Genomic DNA, 19,815 nt, shown 5'->3' on the forward strand with positions numbered 1-19,815 from the left:
CCCTATAGATTTTCGTACTCCAGTGGCCTCACTTTAAAGACTGGAACCTGAAACCCAGAGAGGTGAGGCCGCCTCTTGTCTAGTTGCAGAATCAGTAACTGACTCATTTTGCCAGACTTCTAGTCCAAATATATATTTTGAGAATTACATGATTACTTTTTTTTTAAAAGATGTTTTATCTATCTATCTATCTATCTATCTATCTGAGAGAGAGAGAGAGCACAAGCTGGGAAGCAGTAGTGGCAGAGGGAGAAGCAGGCTCCCCACAGAACAGGGAGCCCGATGCAGGGCTCCATGCTGGGCTCTGATCGATTCCAGGACCCTGAGATCATGACCTGAGCCGAAGGCAGTCGCTTAACCGACTGAGCCACCCAGGTGCCCCTGACATGATCACTCTTAATAATAAGCAAAAACCAAACTGCAAACTTTCAGAGCTGCCTGTGTGTGGGGAGGTGGAGGGACTTGGGAAGCAGGGGAAGACAGTGGAGGCCCAACATCTCTGTATGTGTTGAGTGCTGGGCCAGGCACTTTCATTCCTGATCTCTTTTAGCCCTGTAACAACTTTGTGAGATCAGTGCTGTTGTCTCCATTTTCCAGATGACGATCGTGAGGCCCAGAGTGACTAAGAAACTTACCCAGATGCACACATTCTGTGAGTCATGGACTTAGGATCTGAACTTCTCTCTGCCTCCAAATTCTTTGCTCTTTTCACTGTACCTTAATTATTGCCTGTTAGAGGATATTGTGCATTTCTTCATAAATGAGTCCAATTTTTGCTGGCCACCTGGTTTTTATGACCGTCCAGATTGATTTTTCTTTCGAATTTATGTTTCACAACTGCAGGCTTTTTTCCTTTCCATTTATCTCTTTTCTCAGTCATGAGGTTGGAAAAAATGAGAACTACGCTGTCTTTGTTTGGACTGAGAACATTCCAAAATATTTGGCTGTACCTCAAAACCCTGTTAAAATAATATTATTTATAACTTTCTGCCTGGTCAATTTTATTTTAGGTTTGGCTATTTCCCATAGGAGGCTGTTCTTTCTCCTTGATGGTAGGTTTGCTGCTTGAAAGCTTTGGTCACACAATATTTTCCAAGTGCAACTCAGGTCCTTGCCTTCCTGATGAGTGGAAACTTGTTAGACAATTGTCCCCACCACTCTGAAGCAGCTAATTGCAGGATCTCACTCTCAGGAGCTGTGGGGTTGAGTGTTGGCGGGGAGAATGCCATCTGTTTCCATGTGAGCCATCAACTCTAGTCACAAAGCATGACCCGTCCAACTCCACGATAGGTTGCATTTTAGAGCTGGGTTTGGTGTGGCATGCTGTTTCCAGAATGCTTTCTGAGAAATACAGTTAATTTCTTCTACATTCCTCCTCAGCACGGCTATTATTGTTAGCAGATTTGTTTAGCTGCCTTAGCAGCTTGGGACCTTTCATTGACTTTTGAGCAGATGATTTGATTTTCAGGCAGAGATGAGGGAAAAGGCAGCGAGCAGAATCATTACAACGGAACACCCTCCGCAAATAGTGGGGAGGCAGGCTTTTGACAGAGCGTATCTGAAAAAGAAGACCCGGCTTTGCCTCGGTGAATAATTGAACGATGGCAAAGCAACGTGAATCACAGAGGCCGAGGATTTCTTATTTAGAAATTTAAACAAATAGAGTTTGTCTGAAAGGCCATTCCCTTTCCGACAAAAACGATGGTCAACGGAGCGGCAATTCACAGAGAACTGATGGTGTCTGGCTCCTGGCCGCAGCTCACCTAAAGGGAATATGGGGAAAAAGAGAGAGACTGAATGGTTAACCCAAGAAGATGGTTACATAACTGCTTAAATTCCACAACTTGCAGGCTTGTGGCCTCATTTCAGTCCTTAGAGACATTCCTATCCCCGTGGTCACTAGTGGCCACCCTTCTACATTTCTCCATCTCCCTGGCTCCCTGGTAGCTAAATACCTATTGATTTTCCCAGAACCCCAAGCTCTCTCCATAATAGGAAGATTTGGTGGACATCCTGTCAAATGCAAAGGAAAGCCTCTGCCAGACTGAGCATTAGAACACGGTGTTTTAATAGAAATGTGAAATATCGATGAAATTATAAATCAATGAAAACCCAGAGGGAAAGAGAATCTCATTTGAGAGAAGATCTTTAAGTTTTTTTCCCCTCCTTTTTTTTTTTTTTCTTGTAAGGAAAAATTGAATCAGGGAGCCAAATTTATGAGGTAAAAACTGTCAACAAAGTATTCCTAGCTGTTGCTGGGGCTGAGAAAAAGAAATCCAAATCACGCATGCAGTGTGAGTATGTGAAATGACACATTTTAATATACTAGTTAGGGGGTCAAAAATACCTCCCCTCTTTCACTTATGTTTTTGGATGTTGGCCAAAATTGTTATTGTTTTAATTATTTTGCCCATGCTTTTCTCTTAGGTCTCTTTCCAAACCCCATATTTTCTCCTAGTTTTGCCTCTGTGTCCTAGATATCTGTGGACTGCCAGGGTACCTTTTGAGGTCTTAAAAGCTCACGCTAGTTTGCTTAACATAACTGCCGTAACTCGTGATGCAGAACCAGATGGAGAGCTGTTGTAACGGGGCTGCAGTGTCTCCACTGAGGCATATTGCCAAGTTGAGGGCAAAGTCAGAGAGCATCACTAATGGGGGTAATATACGAGGGCATAAAGAGTCACACAGGGATCACAGGATCATCCATTAAATTGGGTGGGGCTGCAGCAAGTAAATTTTTCACTCGCCATAGCCTGGATCTGTCCCTCGTCAGGGTGGGGTTGTTTCTTATGCTGGACGTAGCTATCTTTGCCAACGTCTTGTAGAAATTCTGAACTTGCCGAGTGAAAGAGCAGAAGCATGAGAGCCGAAAGGGCAGCTATGTGTGGGAGAGAGATGAATAATGGATCGAGACTCTTGGACCGAGAGAAAATATGTTGTTGTTTTCTAATATGTTGGTTTTGACATCATTTTCCAAGAATTGTAGTTATCGAGACAAAATTTTCACAACAAAGTACCCAAGATTATGATGAAAATTATGAGATGTGTTATCCAAGTGATGCAAAGATAGGAAAGTATGAATATAAGCCATCACATTTGTGGTGGTGGTAAGGAGACAGAATCAGATGCTTTGTGCTAATATGCTCATAGTTTTTCTTGTTTCATTTTCTGTGTCAATAAAAAGTTTGTGTGTTTTAAAATAATTACTCAAGACTAATGGGGATAATGTTTCACAATGTATGTGGCTGATTTCATGTACTTTTGAAATTTCTCTCACGTTTTCAGCTACAACTTACTTTGGACTTCTAGAAAGTTCAAAGGCAAGGAGAGTCCCTGTGCTGACCTATCACCAACTCCCACAGCCTCACTTCTACCACCACGCCTGCCTCTGGACATTACTTGCTTTTGGTTTATAACTTGATGAAAGATGGGAGGTGGTAGCTTCAGTTCTGGAATCTTCCTTGGAAATTCAGCCATCATGAGCAAATAAAAATATATTCCCCAAATCAGGAGTTTGGTAGTATGAAGAAGCAGTACTTTTCTTCTTCTTTTGCCTTTAGCTTAGTTAGGATTTTTATATATTATTTTCTTTTATTAAAATTGTCATGCACTGTAAAAACTGTACTGAGTGATTGTTAATTATGCACTGTGAGGAGAAAAAGAGAACACCTGTTAAATGTAAGAGAGATCCTCAGGGATCTAAGAAATGGAATATTTATAAAAATTATAATGTGTACACTTCCTTAAAACCATAGTTAATGAAATAATTGAACATTCTTAATATTGTGTAGTGACTTGGTTTTAGAGAAATTTGTTCTAAACTGCCCGCAGAAATTACATAGGCATCTAAGCCAGGATGTCTCTATAGCATAACGTTGACACAATCCTGACTCTACACTAAAATTTGAAGTAAATAGATCTATCCTCAGGGTGGAGTCAAATGGAACATAAGGATTGCTTTATATTTGTAATTTCAAATGGAAACATCACTTAATGAATCCAAGCTTTGCCAAAGGCCCACTTAATGATGTTTACTTGGCTTAAGAAAATAGTGTAAGAGACCCATTTGCCTTGGAAGGCTGGGAAGGAATTAAAATAGAGAAGCATTTGCCCTTCCAAAGGTTTTCCAGTTGTCTAGATCTGAAATTTTTAGAAGATGATATGGTATTTTCTGAAGCAACTGAGTCATGTAGGTCAAAATTCCCCATGGAAAACATGTTTGGACATATCCTAAATTATTTAGAAAGAGGCTCAGTGCTTCTATTACTAAAGAGAGTATGTAGTCCTTATGCAATCAGACAGAATGTAGCAGTAAGGTGTCCAGCAAAAAGGTGGAAATAGCATCACTTTCAATGCATTAGTTTGCTAAAATCCATACATAACATATTTGATTAGCACTTTCTATGACTAAACCAAGAGTCATCTGTATATGTAGGACTGGGAAGTCTTGATAGCACCTAAAACTCCAATCAAGGACATTTACTAGAGAAGCAGAACTAGAATATGATTGTGATACAATAATCTGATTTTAACCAGTTTTATAATACATTTTTATAGAAAGACAGTATTGAAAGAAGAGAGATGGTTAACCTGGAATAATTAAAAAGAAGTGTCAGGAAGTACCATTTGTCAGAATATCTCCATACATTTCCCTAGAGGGAAAGAATGTTCTTGCTAGTCCTGCAGATTCCCCAGACAAATTCCTGCAGATTTGGCAGGCAAATTCTAGAGCGTGGAGAAACGCATCTGGACTTTGTAGTTTAATGACACGCATCAAGATCATCGACCTGAAGTGAGTTACTGATTATAAATCAGCTTCCCCTGAGTATTGTCTTACAGAAGAAGAATGTCTGACTAACTGAGGTAAACTTTCTTGTCTCCTTGGTAGATCTTTCTCTCTTTGTAGATTGATAATTGACTTGCTGGCTTTTAATGGTTTGGTTAGTGAGAGCTGGTTCCTCTGAGCCAGATCACTTCTAAATACAATGATAACATTGAATTTTAAAGTTAACATGCTGGTGATCCCCACTCTTCTGGTGTTCCTTAGGTGGCCAGGAGGCTTCCCTGATGTTCCTGCCATTTCTTCTTGTCCTGCTCACTGAGTGCTCTCAAACTCACTAAAGTAGGGGCGCCTGGGTGACTCAGTCGGTTAAGCGTCTGCCTTCGGCTCAGGTCATGATCCCGGGGTCCTGGGATCGAGACCCACATCAGGCTCCCTGCTCAGCGGAAGCCTGCTTCTCCCTCTCCCTCTGCCTGCTGCTCTCCCTTCTTCTGTGCGTGCGTGCTCTCTCTGTCAAATAAATAAATAAAATCTTTAAAAAAAAAGTAGTTTCCCAGTGAAGAGAATAGAGGTAGAGAAAGTGTCAGATAGCATAAAACAGTGTTTGAGAGAAAATCAAATGCAAAGAAAAAAGACATTTGAGATAAAAAAAAGGTTGAAGAAAATAAAAGAAGAAAAGGATTTTTATTACATACTTTATACTTTTAATATTATATTTTTATATTTTCCAGTCTACATTCAATGAAAATACATTGCAATTGGAATTACAAAATAGAATAAAATCAGAATATTAAAATAAAAATAAATAGAATGTAGACGCTTGATTCTTTCTGATTGTTTATCATCCTAACCTTATATTTACATGAGCGAACTCTTTGATCAGAGGCAAACATTTACTGGGTATCTAGCATGCTCAGGTACAGTGGCAGGTATTTTATACACTATATGTCATGGAATTGTTTGACAAAAAACAACAACAACAACAACAAAAAACCCCAACGACTAGTCAATTCAATCAAAGCAGTATTTAAGAGGGACTGTTCTCCTTTGATCGTGAGACTATCTTTTAAATGACCTCACAAAGTCTACTTTAGTTCCCCTTCCCTCCCAATCCCTGCAAAAGGGAATATCAATTATTTTATTTCATTTTTCATTTTTTTTTACCACGGAAAAACAGTAAAAGGTTTGACTGAATTCTTCGCTGTAGGGGACCCTGACCATTTTAGTGCCTCAGTAAACTCAGCCTTGAAGAGATTAAATGCTTGCCAAAGAGCCCAAGTCAATATCTTGAAAGCCTCAGGCAAGGGACAGTTTTTTCTCCCTATCTAATAAAGAAGTAACACTTTTCCTTTACCCTTCCTTTGTGTCCAATGTATTAAATTAATGTGTGTGTGTGTGTGTGTGTGTGTGTGTGTGTGTGTGTGTGTGTGTTTTAATATCTCTTGCAAGTTTGGTCAGTGCCTTCCTTCCCTCTCTTTAGCTGACTCGATCCCTCCAGGGGTCTTGTCTTTAGTTTCTTAGTAGAAAATCCCCCTGCCTGGCCAGGTGCCTGGAGGCCCATCTCTGCTCTAGGGCCTTAAGGCTCTCTTTGAATCACACTGGTTTCTTTCCTCTATTCCTGCTACTTCTGGTAAGACATACTGTATTTTCCCTGCTGGTTGCTTTCTTGGTGATTTTGTAAGGTTTATGCTTTCATTACTTTGTATCGCAAAATCCTTTTAGGTCAAAATATAGTTATTGGGAAAGGAGACCAACACTAAGATAGTATTTAATTACTTTAACTAAACTTTTTTTTAATGAATGTAGCCTTAATTATGGCAATTTAAAAAAAAACTTTTGAATTGAAGTGCTTTTGTAAAAATAAGACTATTTATTATGGGAGGAAAAAGCAAGGGATAATTTCATTGTCAGTTTGAAACATAGTCACATTTAAATTGCATTGGTAAAATAGAAATATTGTGATTTGTGAGTCAGAGATCTGGGTTCTAGTTCTAGATTTGCTCCTAAGTGGTATTAAGGAGAGCACTTCAACTCTGTTTCTTAATTGCTTCCTCTAAAAGAGAGTGAACTAAATAGGATTAAACTAAATGCTTTTTAGGATACCTAGCACTTCTAAGACTCTCCAAGGCACTGTGTTATATATCAAAGTCCTTTTAGACATAAAGTTATTCTGAACTTAGAGTTTTATATTTTAGAGGCAACATTATGGGTCTCATATCAAATAAACTGGTGTGGAGCAACATTACTATCTTGAACTTACATACTGTAGGTATGAATAGATGCTACAGTGAGCTTCAAATAGCACTGATAAAACAGTTTTGAGAAGGCACACTTGTTCGATCTTCTGCTGCAAACAATTCTGTCCCATTGAAATATAACGTAAGTGATATATATATATATATATATATATATATATATATATATATATATATATAAATTAAAGTTTTCTAGTAAGCACATTAAAAAAGTAAAAGAAAAGTGAGATTAACTTTGCTATTTATTTTAACCTGATATATTCAAAATATTACTGCTTCAACATGTAATCAATATAAAAATTTTTAATGAGATATTCTGTATTCTTTTTTAAGAAATTGACTGTTGGAAGTCTGGGGAATATTTAACCTTATAGAATACCTCAGTTGGGATTAGCAAGATTTCAAGTGTCAGTAGCCACATGTGGCTAGTAGCTACCATATATTGGTCAGTGCAACGTTCTAGACATTATTTCCTTCTAATCATAACTTTAAAAGCTGTGTATTAAAAATATATGAAGAAACCACTCCACAACTTTGTATTCGACTGAATTTCAATGAATCTTTTGAGAGGATTGTGTTTGCCCAGGTTTTGACAATGTGGCCAGTTGCTCACAGCACAAACTACAGGGACGTCAATCATCTCCTAGAGAATGTAGGTCGTGCAACGAATCCCAATTATCCAGCCTCCATGACAGGGGCTGTGATGGCTTTGCCTGGAATTTCAAAAATGGACTCAACTTGAAAGTGACATATTTCATCGTGTTCATTGCAAAACTGATGCCTTATCAGAAAACCTATTTTTCTACTGCCTCTAGAATACTGACCACTGCAAACAGATTTATACAGGCTTTGTACTTTCTGTAGACAGTTCTTTCTGCAAGCCCCAAAGCAGCAAAAGTTAATCCAGATGTATGCTTTATTGCAAATAATTTGTATAATGTTGGACTGAGAGCTTGAATGGAGATGTTACACAATAATTAGCTTTTTGAGCAAAGACATTTAAACATATTTCTTTTGCTTTCTTTGCCCCATATTTATATTTTAAAATAGAAATATGAGACATTTTGTGAAGTTCTCAGTAGAGAAGGACTATAACTAGGTTTGAATCAGATTTGAAGCCTCCATCTATGAGGTCCTAGTCCATAAGCAGAGATTGTCTCTGTGAAATGTCTTTTCAGAGAAGGTGTTGCAGGGGTGCCTGGATGGCTCAGTCTGTTAAATGTCTGCCTTCGGCTCAGGTCATGATCCCAGGGTCCTGGGATGGAGCCCTGCAATTGGGCTCCCTGCTCAGCGGAGATCTTGCTTCTCCCTCTGCCTCTCCCCGCAGCTTCCCTGCTTGTGCTCTCTCTCTTGCTCAATCTCTCAAATAAATAAATAAAATCTTAAAAAAAAGAGGAGGCGTTGCACAAAGAAACTTGTTTTTCTCACCAACTTTCCTAATGTATCTGAGTCATATAACTTAGATTCATATCAAGTTCTTTGCAGAGTTTTAAACTTGAGAGAACTTCTAACTGAATTAGTCTTCACTTCATAACTACGTAGAACACTCACAATGAAATGCAAATGTCATGCATCCAGGGAGTGAAAGACTTCAGGATTCACACCCATGAATCCCAATCCAGTGCTGATTTTAAGACCTCAAATTCTTCAAGGACTTAATCTCCACAGAGGTTATGGAGTTTCAAGATGCTTAAACATCAAGAGTTAAGCAGACATAAACTTTTAGAGTTGTCAGGGACTTGTAGATTTCTTCTGGTCCAGCAATTCCTAACTTTGACCTCTGTGGTACTGATCATAAATATGGATTTCTGGCTTTTTTCCTCATCCTGAGCTCAGGATTTCTCAGGGTCGGTCTTGGGATTGTCATATTTATCAAAGCCTTTAGGTGATCTTCTGTTCAGTCAGGTTGGAGAAAGCCCATCTTCTGTCCTGCAACTGAGAAAATAGAAAATGAAAGAATTTCAGGTATTTGCCTTGTATCTCATGGCTAGCAGATGTCACGCCTAGGGTCCAGAGCCCATTTGTGTTTTCCTCGAAATGACCCAGGTCCCCAAATTATATTCCATACCATAAGCTGAACCAACAAAAAGAATTCATTTTCAAAAATGAGGATTTTGAAACATGGATTCATTTGAATTAAAGTTAAACAGATTCCCCTTCCTCAATCGTTTAATCAAGCTTTTACTATTAAACTTTGCAATGGTGTTCTTCAGAGAAAATTGCAAGCCAGTTCTCCTAAGCCCTTCTCTCGTGTTTAAGGTAGATGAGGTTTAAGATAATGTAAGAAAGGGGCGCCTGGGTGGCACAGCGGTTAAGCGTCTGCCTTCAGCTCAGGGCGTGATCCCAGCGTTATGGGATCGGGCCCCACATCAGGCTCCTCCGCTATGAGCCTGCTTTTTCCTCTCCCACTCCCCCTGCTTGTGTTCCCTCTCTTGCTGGCTGTCTCTATCTCTGTCGAATAAATAAATAAAATCTTTAAAAAAAAAAAGATAATGTAAGAAGATGCCCACATATTTTTCTGTGGCAGCTGGAATCATTTAGGTAGGTTTATGTAAATTTTATGCAAATTTAACACATTTTATGCCCCTAAACTTATGGTGATCATAACTATTTTATTCACCAAAAGTTGGCCTTCAGCATATGGCCTTTGCTCATAGATGATCTATGTGGCCTCCTTCTGCCTGGCTTTTTGTGACATCATCATCCTACTTGGATATTTAGAGACTTGCAATATGTGAATATAGGGCTGAAACAAGACTCTGATTTTCCTCCAACCCAGGCTAACCTATACAGAAAGCATTTAGAAGCTCATTCCACGGAGCTGCCTTTCTCATTCCCCCATATAACACATCTTGATTCATTTATGCCACAGAGTACCAGTTGTTTAGATTACAATTTCACTGAGTAGAAAGACACACCCTAATATGTATGGAAAGTATTACTAAATTGTATTAGATTTAAGAGGGACTGTTTGCCAGCAGCTAAATGTAGAAAGAATAAGTTCCTGACAATGCAGCTCTAGAGAAAATTTTAAGGGGTGATGATTTCATTAATTTTCCGAGATTTACAGCCAGCTGGCAGAGGGCTTTCTATACCACTGTGGCTTACTGCCTTTGCGATAGCTTTCTTTCCTTAAATTAACCTGTGTTAAAATGATACAATAGCAATAACAGTGAAATAAAATTAGCCTCTCTATGTAATCTTAAAGCATCTTAACTAACTTAAATAATAGTACCCTGAGTTTAAAAGGCTGCAATGTACCTTATAAAAAGAGGTTGGTATGAGGAATATTTATAGATCCTCATAATAGTTTTATCAACAGATAAATAACATTTAGATATTGAATCATATATACATAAAATACAAAGAAACTTCTAGCATTTAGAAGGAATTCCCCATCTAAATCCCCTATCCTGTATAGGATCCTGTACATTTCTGTATTAAATCTAATGCCTCATCGTCTCACTTGTGGTAGAAAGAGCACCAAGCCTGGAGCCAGAGGGTCCTAGATTGGGTGATGGTTCTATCACTTCACTTATGTGACCTTAGGCCTATGACAGAAATTCTGTGGGCCTCAGTTTCCTTATCTGCAAAATGGGGATATTAACATTAATGTTGCTTTCACCACATGGTGTTATAAAAATAAAATAATAAGTGTGAGTGACTAGAGGAAAAACTTTATTCCCCAGGATTCTATGGAGTTTGTCTCCTGTAGAGAAAAAAAAAAAAGTCCAAGTGGTTCTATTATAGAATCTATACTTTCTACTGTGCCTGCGCGGAAAGTGCCTAGATTAGGACAATTGTGTCTGAGAAGCAGAAGGGAAGGAGGGCACAGAAAGCCAGGGAAGGGAGAACACAGGGGAAACGGGCTGTCGGCATCATGAGCATAGCATTCCTAAGAAAGAGGGTTAGAAGTTTTCATGTGAAAGGGATGGATGGACGGAGGTATGGATGGATGGATGGACAGATAGACAGATGGGCTAACTAGGGTAAGTCCCTGCACCACCTTTTTAAGAAAACCATCAGTCAAGATCTACTTTGGGGTAGCTGCTCAATGAGGCATCAGGGTAGCCCAGATTTCTTTCAGTTTAGCACATAAATATTGTCACTATGAAGCTTTTGTACAAATGCCAAGTATTTCTATTTCTCAAATATGGTTGCTGGTAGGTGAGCTGGCTCCTTCAGGAGGAGCCCCAGTCCACTCCTGGGAAGTTTGGCCTTCTTTACATTGTATTGAAATCTTTTGATGCTGGTGCATGTTACTCTGGCCCCTGACTCTCTGTTCAGTCACGGAATACTTCTCCTCCCTTTGATGTGTGGCAGCACCACTCCAAACAAGCTCGACGCTAGATAAGGGTGCAGGGCTGTAGCCTGCGCGTCTGCCCATGATCGTCAGTTTTGAAAGCCTCCACACAACATTACAAACATGTTAAGCTGGGAGTTAATGTCTACTTTATCTTCTGATATTCAACTTAACAATTCCACAAGCCCGGCATTAGTCAGGTTTTTGGAGCTGATTGCACAACTCAAAATTTACAAGATGTCAATGTCTCACCAAAGGGACCAAATGGACCAACAGAAAGCCTATTTTATAGAGCATGCTCACAAAGTAGAGCACCAAGTTATTTTGTAATATGGTGGCTTTCTATAGTGTTTTCAGGAAAAATGGAATCGTCATCAAAAACCTATCTTCTGCATTTTCAGTGATGTGAAGGATGATTCTTTTACCCCAGTCATGTATCATTCATTCATTCAACATTCATCTGCTTCTTTATTGATACATCGTTCACTCAGCAAACACTTAGTTTCTACCATGTCCTAGGCATTTTGCTAGATGCTAGTGCTAGAGATAGGGAGTAGATGAGATATGGTTGGGGCCTAAGAGAGTCTGGTCATCAAGGGTTTAAAGTAAGAAGCCAGGATGAGGTATCAGTAATGGGGATGAGAAAAAGAGTTTTCAAAAACGAGTTACTGCAGGTGAAAGAAGGAAAAGTGGAATTGAGATGGAAATACCAGGGGAATATGAACGTGTCCACATGGAGGTGTGACCCACCAAAGTGATAAACCTGTAGCCTTGGAAGAATTATATTACTCCAACTTTTTTATCATACGAGGAAACAGATCCTCGAGACATATAGGGCAAGGCAAGGTCTCCTTGGGACCAGAACTTCCCAGTGTTTTGGTATAATTCCAGATCCCCTCATCTTGTTAGTGGAAGGCATCACACAACTGGAAACTACCTATTCCCTGTAGGATCTTATTTTATTGTATTTTGAGGCCATATAGAGTAGAATACTTTTTATTTTTTATTATAGACGTATAACCTCATAGAAGAATAATTTATCCTTTCAACTACTTGTTAGTTGAGTCTAGTTCTCTCCATACGAAAAAAAAAAAAAATTTTAACCCCATTCCCTTCTTTTCTGGAAGGCCTTTTTAATTTTCCAGACTAGTTGTTCACTAATCAGTATCCCAAGATTTTAAGTGCTCTAAATGGTACCCTCCTGATTTTTTAAAAACTAAGATGGTTGCAGAATTTTCTTATTTAGGTCTCACAAAAAATCCAGCAAAGACGCTGGTAAAAATGACATATCATTTTCTGTCTAAATTTAGTGACAGACATTTAGCCAAGTTTATTTTTCACCAGATTCTGAAGTTCACAGATTTTTCTAAAAAGAGTGGTAAGGTCTAAATTACCATGCAACCCAGAATTTAAAGGAAGATATGAAATAAAATGACCTTTTACTCTAACCCCTATTATATCCATTTGAGCATCAAATTGGGCAAATACTTTTTACAAAGTCCCCACTTTTTTTTTTTCCCTCCCTTTAGAGAAAATATTGGCCTCAGAGTATTCGGTAAATAACTAGACCAAAGGGAATTCCAGCCTTTTGATTCTTGGCCTAATTTTCTTCCTATATTGCCAGTATGGACATAGGTGTCCCATGTACACATTGAAGCAGAACTTAAAAAAGGTTTAAAAAGGGAGAAAGAGAAGGAAACAAGGAAGGAAAATAAAATACAATGCAGTAATCTCTCCTTTGATGAGCTCCGGATATAAATAAGGGTGTGGTTAAAAAGTGAGTCGTTATACCACTGGCTGCCTACTCCTTTTGTGGCAAAGACAATGATACTATGGAACTAACGCAGCTAGGGGGGCATTTATATAACTATTAGCCTCTGAAACAATAGACAGGCAGCAGCGTGTTGTTCTGGAAAATGTTCAAAGAGGAGGAGTCATTTTGTCCTCTTTGAAATTTAATATCTATTTTTTTTCTTGTATCATTTGGAGGAAGCTCCTTTTTCTTTCTTAAGCAAAATAAGTGTTTTGCACTAGTAGGTAGTGAGTGAATTCTTCTTGCCAGTAGGAAGAAAAGCAATGTTTGAATGCCAAATATAGCTCCTTTGTGTGAAAATATCACATAGCCAGAGACATTTTAGAGAAGAAAGGAAAGATACATGTTCTGAATTAATATTTTTTAAATGTACAGGGAGAGGAATGTTAGCAATGGAACAGGAAGAAATTGACATAAATAGACTGAGAAGAAACAAATCATCTTATCTACAGTCACGGCAGCCCCAAAGCCGGACTGTTTATCCTGTCTGCAATGCTCTTGGCGTTTTCTGTGATCTCAGAAGGATCATTTTTCCTCCCAAGCCATGTCTATAGGAGATAGGTGTTTCTCATCATCCTGTTTCATTTAAGACATTTCTTCTTTTCCTTGCCTTCCACTTCTGGTTTCAGTGTAAGATTGCCAACTAGGCAAAGCATGAGCTACCCCGGACACAAAAGATGGCCCTGGGGACAGAAGTAGAATAATCTCTAACGTGGTTGTCTTTAAGTCTTTAAGTCATACTGACACCTTTGGGATCCATGTACCCTGGGGAGTCTCTTCATATGTATATTTACATATAGCAGGCAATCAGCCGGTTACAAAGAGTTTTGATGGAGGTGGTGGGCATCCATGACTTATCCACCCAGTACCTTTTCCTGCTTCATTTGGCAATACCATATGCTTTGCCTTTGACAAACTAACCTCCTTGTCCCATGTGATCTTGGTGACACTGGCAGTCCAGCTATCCTGCCTTTCCTTGCACTAGTGAATGGACATGTGACCCAAACCTGAACAGTGAGATACTCTCACAGGAACCTGAGTCTTGAGTGGAATGACACGAAAATGGAACATGGTCACTGATTCAGTTTGCTAGTGGTACCTTGAAGAGAGTCCCCATTGATCCGTTAATCCTCTTAACTACACCAAGGGCGTTGTCCTGATTTCTTCTTCCCTAGGCTTGGCTAATTGGTTTCTTTGATTCCATTAGTTACCTCACAACACTGCAATGAATTTGATTTTGAAGTTGGCGAGGATGGTTGCAATAAAAAATTCCTAACTGCAACAAGCAGAAATATTTCCTCAATATGACTCATCTCTTAGTAAGATACCTAGGTGAGAAGCTTGTGGGGAAATAGTGTTCCTCCTTTCAGAAACGCATGCATTGGCTTGTATCTTCCCATTGTATTTGTTTCAGCTTTATTCATTCATTCATTTATTCCATTATATTGTCTTTTATCCTTTCATTTGTTGACTACCATTTTCTAGGCACTAAGGGTATTCCCTTTGGATATCTGTATGACATACTCTTTCATCTCTCTAACTCTGAATAAATGTCACCTTCTCAATGAGACCTATGACCTCCTCTCTCAGGCTACAGTCCCAATCCCCTTATCCTAATTTGTTATAGCATTTCCTCCTTTACAGGGACCATATAATTTATTAATTTTTTATCATGTATTATTATTATAGTTTACTTATTGTCCATCTTCCTGAAATAAAGAACAAACTCCAAGAAAACGGAATTTTTTTCTTCCACTTTGTTCATTCTTGGGACCGAGGACCTAGATTGGTGCCTGACATTTATTGAATAGATGAAATGTACTAGAGTTTCTTTAAAAGTACAGACTTGTGGAGGCTGATTAACCATCTCCCAGGATTGTGTAAGGTTGAATCTCCCCCCCCCTTTTTTAAATCTATCTATCTACCTACCTACTTACCTACCCACCTCTTCTGATGTCTAAATGCTGATTGAATTCTAGCCCCTGACTGATACAGATTTTGGTACCTGGAAATGAGACGAGGTGCTGCCATAATAAAACCTCAGATGTGTGAGTGGCAGTGCAAGTAGGCAGTGTGCGGAAGTTGGGAACACTGTAAGAATTTTGAGGAGAGTATTAGTAAAAGCGTCAAGTTCCTTGAACCTACTCTTCATAGAATTTTGAATTATGTGGTGGCTGGCAGTGAAAACCTTAAGGAATGGGAGAAAAATTGTATTGAAAAGGGCAGAAATTTAGCAGCACTCTTGCCTATAGAAATCTGGAAAATAGAAAATTTGCCTAATGAACCAAGCAGAGGAGATTCCCAAAGTATTTAAGTTCCACCTGGTTTCTTCTTGCTGTTTGAAGTGAGATGCAGGAGAGAGAAACTCAGGTAAGGACTTGAAACAAAGAAACAAAAAAGCCAGAATATGACTTTTTGAAAGCTCTCAAACCCTGCAGATGGTCCAGGATGCTAAAATTAAGAAGGAAAGAAGGAAGGACAGGAGGAAGGGAGGAAGGAGAGCAAGCAAGCTGTGAGCAAGGATCAAATCCAGGCAATGCCAGAAAAACAATATGTGAAGGAAGATAAAATCCAGGGTATGGCCATAGAACATTTTATTCAAATCTCAGAAGGTCTAAAGTGGTTTCTCAGAGGAACCTGAGTCAGATTAAAGGCCCCAAAGAGATTAAGAATGTGCCATAGAGGGTCTCTCCATCAAAGTACTTCTAGGAAGTTTCAGGACATCATCCCTCAGTCATCTTAGCTGCAGCCAAGGTAGAGAGAGAGGGGTTTATTCAGAAGAGATGGTGGAGTGTGGCTATTGTCCATTGGGTTTGACCCCAAGAAATTTCATAGGAGACTCACAAAGTTCTCAAAGGAGACATATGCAGAAACACTGCAGCTTGGGCTGAGTGGGGCAGAGATGGTATAGATTGAGGAGAGATTGGCCTTTGGATCCTCAGAATTTTAACACTTGTGACTTTTTGTGAAAATGTTAAGATAACTAAGAGGGTGGAACCAGGAGTGCTGAGGGCACAGTGGGAAAACATGAAAAATTATTTCAGATAGGAGGCCTAATCAAAAACCTTCCAACATTTGCCTAGCTGAATTTCAGAATTGCAGTGGACCAGTAACTCCCCTGTGTTTCCCACCTCAATCTTTGAACATGACTGTCTGTAATGGTTATCCCATGCTGTCCCACCATTGCATGTTGTGGGGGGTGGAGATGGGGGGCAGATAATTGGTCTCCTCTGCTTCCCAGGACTACAGATTGCAAGGAAGTATACTTAAGGAGTTGTGCTTGTGGGATTACACTTGAGGAACCTCATCCATACTTGGACCTGATTTAGATGTTGAGATTCTGGGCTTTGAGTGGATATTGAGAATTTTGAGGTCTTTGGGGGCAGTAAGTGTATTTGCCTTGAGGGCCAGAGGATGGACTATTGGGAGTTTCTAAGGCAGCCCACTAAGAATCCTTGCCTCCTGGGATGCACACTCTTGTGTAGTCTCTCCCTGCTGAGTATTGTTTGAGTTTATTGACTCACTTCTAACAAGCAGAATACAGAAGTGATAGGATGTCAATTTTGAGATGAGTTTATACAAAGTTGTTGTTTCCATCTGGGAGGCTCTCTCACTGTCTTTTGAATGGCTCAATGTGGGAAAAGCCAGCTGCCATGTCATGAGGCAGCCTGTGGCGAGTTCCATGCGAGTGAACTTGAAAGTGGACCTTCTGAGGCTTGCCAACTGGCAAGTGAAAAAGCTTGGAAGCAGATCCTCTCTAGTCAATCCCTGAGATGACTGCAGCCCCAGCCAAAACCTTGATGATAGCTCATAAGAGAATCTGAGCTATAACTAGCCAGAAAGCTGCTCCTGGATTCCTGATCTACAAAAACTGTTGGATAACAAATGTTTTGTAATTTTCAGCCTCTAAGTGTCAGGATAATTTGTTATGCAGAAATGGGTAAAAAATACATTTCTATTCTAGAAGATAGCCTACACTCCAATGTTCTAATTGCTATTATGTAACATTTTGTAAAGGGGCAATGCCAATCTGTTTAATAAGATGATTTTATCAACGAATTCTTTAGTCTCCATTTGAAAAATGCCAACCTCAAGTTTTGTCTCCTACCTCTCCACTGTCTGACTTGATCTTTTGACTAATTAAGTACTTTAATTATAAAATGATAGCTAAGGGGCGCCTGGGTGGCACAGCAGTTAATCGTCTGCCTTCGGCTCAGGGCGTGATCCCGGTGTTACGGGATCGAGTCCCACATCAGGCTCTTCCGCTATGAGCCTGCTTCTTCCTCTCCCACTCCCCCTGCTTGTGTTCCCTCTCTCGCTGGCTGTCTCTCTCTGTCGAATAAATAAAATCTTTAAAAAAAAATCAAATAAAATGATAGCTAAAGAGGTCATTAGGGTATGATGTTCTCTTGTGTCCTTAGACTTCTCTCAGGTTAGAATGCTCAAAGATAAGATGGGCTAGATCAATACATAACAATAGCTAACTTGTTGGCACACTTTATCTGTACCAGGAACTGTGCAAATTGCTTTTTATGTAATCATTTTAGGTAATTCTCATATCAAAGTATTGGTACCATTGTTATTCCTTTAAAGAGATTTAAAGAGACTTTCAAGAGACTTACCCAGTGTCACACATTCGTTAGAGGTGGATCTGAAATTTGAGCTCAGGGCAGTCTATCTGTAAGGCCTGAGCTCTCAATTACCCCAGGAAAGAAGGTCTCCTGAATCTCTTATAAACAAGTTAATATACTGTAACGAGTGGATTCTCTTCGTGGCACAATACTTATGGAGCAGAACTAGGGCAAACCCTTTCTACGTCTCCATGAATGTATCCTGAGAGGGGTTTGGAATCCAAACAGACTCCTTTGCCAAAGCTGAGTCCTTGATGTTTTTGAAGAGAGGGGTGAATGCTCAAGATGACATAAATTTTGTCACCAGCCTCTGCCCCTTAGAAAATTTTAGCTCATCTGAAATTTTGTTTAGAATGTGGGAGGTCATTGAACTGGCCGATTGTATTGATTTTCAGGACCAGGAGTACATGATCCTGAAGGAGCAGTCTCAGGGTCTGCAGAGACATTTGGTTGAATAGAACAAGAACTCCCTACCTCTGCCTGTATCCAGGACCACCCCCTCTTTGTTTCTCACTGAGGAAGAAGGGAGCTCACATGTATGGTAAACTGGTATGTGCCAGAACATCTACCAGATGCCTCAAGTTATACATCTAGGGTCATTCTGACAAATGTCATCAACTCATTTGTTCATTATTTTAAAAAGACAATTGAGGTATAAAATATAATGGATTCCTTAATATTAACAAGTGTCTTTGTTCTAGTGGAAAAAAAAACAGATCTCTTTTTAAGGGTTTGGCATTAATACAATTTTTGAAAATGGAATTTAAGGTTAAGGTTCTTAACTAAATATTTATTTTTATTTGCTTTTTCCTCTCACTAATTTTCCCACAGACTTCATTTTTTTTTTTTCAAAATCAAATCCCTTCTCTCTCTCACTTTTAAGTTTCAACATAATTTTAAAACATCATTGTTGGAAAATGCAGTCTATTTTTTTTTTTTTTTTGGACAACTTTCTCATGTTCAGACTATGCATTCAGTCACAGGGTGATGGTCAGGCCAAAGTTTATCTTATCACACCAGAGTTTTTAGGTCATTTCCAGTGTTCTTATTTTTTTCTTTTCAAACTTTCACTTGAAAAGAAAATTAATTGGGAAACACCAGCAAAGCTTTTTTCCTTCCTCTTTCAGCTACTCAACTGCCAACTGCCAATTCTTTCTGAATTCTTTATCTGATGTGCACAAGAGACAAGGAAATTGTGGCTGTTCCTGGAGCTGGCAATAGTTAAATGGAATTCTAGAGACTGACTCAAACCAACATGTATTTTGTAGAGTCTTTTGATTATACACAGCTTTCTCTGAGACATAAAAACCTCTTGAAGGATTAGCTTCTAGAAAGAATTATCATTTTGGAAGATTTGTGTCACATTTCAATGATAAAATTATTCAGAAGAAATGCTCTCTGTAAATAATCTCTAAGTTCTCACAAACATCTGAGCTCTTGGGGGCCAGAATCAGGGCACAATTTGCATAGATTAAATACACACACGTACATACACGCTCACATCTGAGCGGTCTGAAGGTCTCGCGGTTGTGTTATGATACTCTCTGGAAACTATTGTCACAATAACTGTACCAACTCTTCAAAAGAGCCTGGGATACAGACCATGAAAACACTGTTGTAGAAACCTTATTTTAACCACTGATGTATTTCAGCTCTATGAAGTTTGCAGCTGAATAAACTTGGTTAAAATCCAAGCATGTTATATGTATCCTTTCCTCAATAGACTAGTGTGAAATGTAAAGCTTATCTTTTTTTATTTAATGCTGTAAGGGACCTAAATCACATATTATAAACACTTACCCTATAATGACTCTTCTGTTAGATATAAATCTTGTTGTTTTCAAAATGATATTTCGAACATTGCTATTTCATGAGTTAGCTACATCAAGTTCCCTGAGATTAATTGTTTTTACCAGAATATTGGATGTGTTAGTGGAATGTTTTGTTGTATTACATTTCTGTCGTATTAGACTTTCAAGACATCATAAAGTATTAATGCTGAAAATAACTTAAAATTTTGTGCAGTTGTTTAA

General features: G+C 39.0%; 1 long non-coding RNA gene across 2 annotated transcripts in view; it reads left to right on the forward strand.

Moving 5' to 3' along the window:
• The window catches only part of LOC113254888 (uncharacterized), a 164,287-nt gene that overhangs the window by 60,776 nt on the left and 83,696 nt on the right, over window positions 1–19,815 (forward strand). Inside the window, exon 1 of one of the 2 annotated variants that reach the window (XR_008957251.1) lies at window positions 4,642–4,863. The exons of the other annotated variant lie outside the window; for it this stretch is intronic. This is a non-coding gene — a long non-coding RNA (uncharacterized LOC113254888). Of the gene's footprint in view, window positions 1–4,641; window positions 4,864–19,815 lie in introns of those variants that run through there. 2 annotated transcript variants of the gene reach the window in all.

Source organism: Ursus arctos, unplaced genomic scaffold, assembly GCF_023065955.2.
Source record: "Ursus arctos isolate Adak ecotype North America unplaced genomic scaffold, UrsArc2.0 scaffold_4, whole genome shotgun sequence".
Taxonomy (NCBI): domain Eukaryota; kingdom Metazoa; phylum Chordata; class Mammalia; order Carnivora; family Ursidae; genus Ursus; species Ursus arctos.